The sequence below is a fragment of the Polypterus senegalus genome, chromosome 1 (genome assembly GCF_016835505.1).
Source record: "Polypterus senegalus isolate Bchr_013 chromosome 1, ASM1683550v1, whole genome shotgun sequence".
Lineage (NCBI taxonomy): Eukaryota > Metazoa > Chordata > Cladistia > Polypteriformes > Polypteridae > Polypterus > Polypterus senegalus.
Genome location: NC_053154.1, coordinates 321,600,389 through 321,606,638, shown reverse-complemented (window position 1 = coordinate 321,606,638; position 6,250 = coordinate 321,600,389). Strand labels below are relative to the sequence as shown.

Here is a 6,250-nt window from a genome sequence, read left to right as displayed (position 1 = left end):
ATACATTGGCAGTGAAGCAGTGGCACCAAGTGCCACATAAGGATACAGATAACAGAAACAGAATAGAGGAGGTAAGTAACAGTTTATAAGTATTGTATTACTTATATTTTAGTACCAATGACTAATAACAGAGATGTGATATGTGCAGCTAATCAGCAGCTCTACTCAGGGTATACTAAACTGAAGTAGTGAGGTTTCAGCCAGGATTTAATAGCTCAGACTGAAGGGGCACCTCTTATAGTAGCAGATGATTCCACAGCTTTAGGGCCCTGTAGCTACAGTAAAAGCTCAACCTCTCACTGTTATTTTGTTAATCCTTGGAATCATAAGCAGACCAGCATCTTGAGATCTTAATGTGTGCTCTGGTTTGTAAGTAATGATAAGTTCAGATAAGCAAGCAGGGCCTTGGCCATTTAAGGCTTTATATGTTAAAAGGAGGATTTTGAAATCTACCCTAAACTTAACCATGAGACAGGGTAAGGATTTAAGAACTGGAGTTATGTGTTCATATTTTCTGGTTCTTGTAATAGTTTTGCAGCATAATTTAAACACCCAGTGAACACTGCATTGCAGGAGTAAATCCTACTAGAAATAAATGTATGAATTAATTTCTCAGTATCCTGCATATTTAAAAAACACCTTAATTTCCAACATTTTAAAGATGGAAGAAAACATGTTTTGGATAGTTTTGTAATGTGTGCTTTAAACGACATGCTGTTGTCAAAGATAACGCCTAGATTGCTGAGTGATTCAGTAAAACTAATGGTGATTCCAACTGAGTTAAGTAATGGCAATATATTGTAGCAATCAGGATAATTCTCCCTAGTAATTAACATCTCTGTTTTATCTGTGTTCAAAGACAATTAGTTCTTACATATCCTCTCCTTTAACTCACTAACACATTTCATTAAAGACAACATCAAAGAAACATCATTTGGTCTAAAAGAAAAGTATAACTGGGTGTTATCTGCATATGAGTGAAAATTAGCTTGCAATTTAAGCATATAATGTGAAAACACTGAAGGTTCCAGTACTTAGCACTGCGGGACACCATATTTAACCTCTGTGTATAATGATGTTAATCATACATTCACAGATGCACAGACTTTGACACATTATAAGTGTTGTTTCCTGGAGTCATAGGTTGATCAAGCCTTGGTCTGTGTCCAGGTGGCATTTTGTGGTCCGCACATATTACCCCATTTCAGTCAGACACATCTTGATGCCCTCTCTGCAGCCTTCATGCTGTTGTTGATGGCTCTTCTCCGAAGTGCACCAGTGATGACCAGTGTTCTGTGTTCTGATACACCTTGTCCTCCACCCTTTTCTACGGCAGGCCTCCAGTAGTTCCTGGTACTTTTTCCTCTTCCTCTCCTGTGCCTTATCCATCCTCTCCTCCCAAGGCACAGTTAGCTCCAGGAGGATGAGCTGTTTTGCAACTTTGAAAACTAGGTTGATGGTAGGTCTCAGAGTGGACTTGGTGATATGCGCTGGAATTTTCAACTGTCTATCCAGGTCAACTGTCATCACCCACTCTGGTGCTGTATAGAGCAAGCCAAAAAAGATGTTCTTGGTTCTTTCAATGGGCTGCACACTCTCCTTGACAAATGCAGTCATGCTCACTGTAGTGCTGGCATTACTACTCTCACTGATCCACATCTCTAGTGATAACACCCCTCTCATAGTGCCCTGGGACTGCTGCTCAGGATTTGCTTGAGGGTACCCATTTAAGACACTGGGGACATGCCAGAGTTTCTACCTTGCCCCACGTAAATAGGTTGGATGGGGTAAGGAGGACATTAACTACCCCCCTGAATCAAGAACTTAATTCTCTGTGGACCCCATTTATAAATGTCCTACCAGGAGACCTTCTGCTCCACTACTTGTTCTCACTTCATCCAGGCACCCTGTTTCTGTATTGTTACGACTCTACTTGTTCGTTCTTTCATTCCTTCTTGCTGGCAGTGTTGTATCAGCTTAATGGTAAGCTTGCAAGTCCTGCCCTACCCTGTACAGCACTCCTAAAAAGAGCCTTGTGCTTCCAGCAAGCTTTTGCCTGCTGTACTGCCTTAGCCGGGAGAATTCCATGTTGGTAAACCCAGGCCTTGAACTTTCCCAGGAGCCACAACTTATCCACAATTGTGAGCCATCCCCCAGGTCAGCAATGGTGGTTTTGATGGAGTCACTTTACTTTAGGCTGCAGCTGAAGACCTTACTGAGACTCTTACTTGTTTTTTTGGTGACAGATGAGATCAGGTCTTTTCCAAACCTGAAGCGAGTTTTGTCAATCACTTTCCTTTTCTTCAACACTAAAGACTAGGATTTTAGAGTTTTAAAACTCATGAGCATCCATGACATGAGTCTCTCTAACCCCTGGAGGATTCATCTCACTCTGGGCACTGTTGTTGTGACTTTGAGATCTTATATGGAGGCCCTTTCGCCAGCGCGAAAGGGTCACAGAGACAGTGCACCTGGTGATAATCCCTGTCTCCAGCTGGTGCCAGTCAGAAGTCAACAGGCCAACACAGACTCTCAAGCTGAACTTGCTGTAATAATCCAGAACTAGATCTTTCACTTTCAGTGGTATTTGGTACCTCTCCAGTGCCACCTCAACCAGCTTGTGGGATATTGAGCTATATGAGTTGATCAAATCTAACCAAAGTACCATTACATCCCTTAGGCCTTCTCTTGCAACCCTGATAAGTTGAGTCAATACACCTAAGTGTTCCAGGAACCCCTAAGAGTCTCTTAGCCACAATGCTGAAGAAGATCTTACTGTTCACGCTTAATATAGTGATGACCCAAAACTGGTCGATGTTCTCTGAGTTCATAGGTATGGATACCCCTTCAGCGGATCTCCATGACTAGATAATTTTAAAAAACACTTTCAGGGACCTCCAGAGCCAAATAAACAGCTTGTTCTTGTAGACTCTGTAGGCCACACCACTCGGGCTAGGTGCTGAGCTAGATCTCACCCTCCTAAACAATTCATCTACTTTGCTCAGACATGGCTCTTTCAGATTTAATTATGATGCTGGCTGTGGTGGAGTTATCAGCCCAATGGTTGGTCCCTCCTGTTGTCACTGCAGGTGCGCTTTAGGTACTCGTTAATTACGCCTCTCGATCAGGTCAGTCTACCCAACTTCTTCCCAAGGATCTTCTTGGTCAACATAAAGGGGTTGACAAGGAATGCCACTCTCCTCCTTTCGCTCCCTCTACGCCTCCTTCTGTGCAGCTTCACTCTCCACAGGGTGAGAAGTGCCTTCCTAATGATTACTTGAAGCTCTGCGAAATCAGACCTCTGTACATCTTCTACCACCTTGTACTGCCTCTTAAATGACTTTAGCTCCTCCCTTAGAAGCTGAATTCTAACTGTTCGGTGTTTCAGGGAATAGGTTGCTGGTGCCGGTTTGGCGGGCTTTGTGCCAACTTTCTCAGTTACTATGCTCATTATGATGGTAGCCATAGTCTTCAGCCAACAGTCTATATCCCTCTTAGTGATCCCTTCTACAATCCAGTCTACATTCTCCTAGAATTGTCTTGATGCCACTTTCTAGGAGGATTAGGACTGTTTACTGCTGGGCTTAGCTAGTGGGGCACTGGCATCTTGTGTGGGCTTGGCTGGTAGGACACAGTTCTCTGGTATTGATAGCACTTGATGGCTCTGTGAACTGCTGCCAGATGGTGTTGCCAGTAGCATTCTGGCAATAGGTTTAGGTGACATATGGAGGCTTTTGGGCACTATGGTCTGTCTCTGGGCCTGACTCATCCTGTGTATCACCAGAAATGATTACCGCCAGTAGCTTTCTGTGCAAAGTGGAATCAATTTGATAAATAAGAACAACACCAGGCAGGGTCAGTGAGCCTAATGCCATTTTCCTATTCCTATTCTATTTAGTAAAATAGAATGGTCGATGATATCAAATGCTACACTTAAATCTAAGAACATCATTAAAGTGGAATTTCCTTCATCAGGGGATGTCTGAAGGTCATTTACAATATGCATTTGTACCATTTCTAAAACTAAACATTAACCTCTCTCATTGTTTAACATCTGTGCCACATCATATCGCATTCCGAAGATCTGGAGAAGAGCAAAAGTTGTGGCACAATTGAAACCTGAAAAAAAACCCAGAAGATCCAAAAAGTTACTGCCCAATTTCACTGTAATGCATCTTATATAAGGTACTAGCAAAATACCCACGCTTTGCAGCGGCGAAGTACTGCCTTAAAATTTGTATTAAGAAGAAAATTAAACCTTTTTAAACTGAGGGAAAATATACCAATAATTATTTGCTAAGGATCTCTTTGTATACCACATTGTGAGTTCGGCCCTCCGGTTGTAATATGACCAAGCTGTGCGCTGAGCTTACTCTTGAGCATGTAACGTACAGTTAGCCATGTGAACAGTAATCTTGTTTCAAATCTCACAGCTTGGATTGCTGCTGTCATAATCGGTTTGAGTTTCATGGTTTGTTTCAATTACAACAGTATTTGCAGGACTTGTGTTGAAGAGACATTCGGCATCTGTCAAGCGTTGTAAGCACACAACCGGTTTCATCGATAACTTCACATCCAGCTTTTGAGAGTTTAAACATTCATAAACATCAAAGTGTCCACTACTGAAATCGTCACCTGTGAATCTAAGATGTTTAAGAGGCATTGGCGGTTGTCGAAAGGTGTAAAATATTTGGCCATTTCGGTACACTTGAAAGCGACAACCGAACAATTCAGCAGCAGCCATCAACTCACATGCAGATCCATAGGTGAAGGGCTTAAGCATTTCACTCTTCTAGTGCTCCTGTGTAGTATAATTATCTCCTGTACTGTCATCAGTCCACACCTTGAACCTGTCCCAGTCATTCAATACATAAGAAACAATGTTCCTCCGGATATCAAGAGTGAGCCTGATATGGTCGTGCAATATGTAACACAGAGAATGGAAAAGGTAGGTGCCATCTCTGGGCATGGAAACCACTCGGTAAGTGACAGTTGTTTGATCGATGGTGATCACCTTGATAGACATGTTAATGGGGGTTGGAATGATAAAGGAAATGGGTACCTGAACAATGTAAAGTAAGTCTAAAATACCTACACAATAACTATAATCGTAATAAACGAACAATAAACAGCTGAGAAGCCGTGAATTAAATAAAAAGGCTGTAGTTATCAGCAGGGAAACATGAATCCTGTGGCAAAGCAAGGAAGGGAATGTAGAGACCGAAGCGATGGATGGCCTTATATAGGCAGGCAGCCAATAACGTGGGAGGCGTTGGGATGGGGGACCCAACACCGCCTCACACGGTGACCGAGCTGCAGGCTATGGACGTATATATGTACGTAAGTAGGATTCAGTTAGCGTTGGGAACCCGCGTACCAAATTTCTTGAAGATGGGCCAATATGTAATAAAGACTGTTGAAAAGTTCAATATGGCGGCCGACAGTGGCATCATACCACCGAAATAAGTATGTACATTGGTTTCGGTTAGTGCAGGGAAGCCGCCTACCAAATTTCGTGAATATGGGGACATAAATAAGAAAGTTCAACATGGCAGATGTTGTCGACCGTTATGACTGTTACATGTAGAATTTCGAAATGAAACCTGCTTAACTTTTGTAAGTAAGCTGTAAGGAATAAGCCTGCCAAATTTCAGCCTTCTACCTACACGGAAAGATGGAGAATTAGTGACGTTGGAAAGTTCAATATAGCGGCCGACAGTGGCGTCATACCATTGAAATAAGTACGTATATCGGTTTCGGTTAGCAGGAAGCCTACCAAATTTCGTGAAGATGGGGCCATAAATAAGAAAGTTCAACATGGCGGATGTTGTCGACCGTTATCGACCGTTATGACCGTTACGTGTAGAATTTCGAAATGAAACCTGCTTAACTTTTGTAAGTAAGCTGTAAGGAATAAGCCTGCCAAATTTCAGCCTTCTACCTACACGGGAAGTTGGAGAATTAGTGACATTGGAAAGTTCAATATGGCGCCTGACAGTGGCATCATACCACTGAAATAAGTACGTACATCGGTTTTGGTTAGCGCAGGGAAGCCACCTACCAAATTTCGTAAAGATGGGGCCATAAATAAGAAAGTTCAACATGGTGAACGTTGTCGACCGTTATGACCGTTACTCGTAGAATTTCGAAATCAAACCTGCTTAACTTTTGTAAGTAAGCTGTAAGGAATGAGTCTGCCAAATTTCAGCCTTCTACCTACACGGGAAGTTGGAGAATTAGTGACGTTGGA

The 6,250-nt window shown here is 42.5% G+C and overlaps 1 pseudogene; it reads right to left on the bottom strand.

The window, feature by feature from the left end:
* Positions 1-1,194: 1,194 nt before the first annotated feature.
* Positions 1,195-3,466, bottom strand: LOC120517070 (annotated as a pseudogene).
* Positions 3,467-6,250: the final 2,784 nt, after the last annotated feature.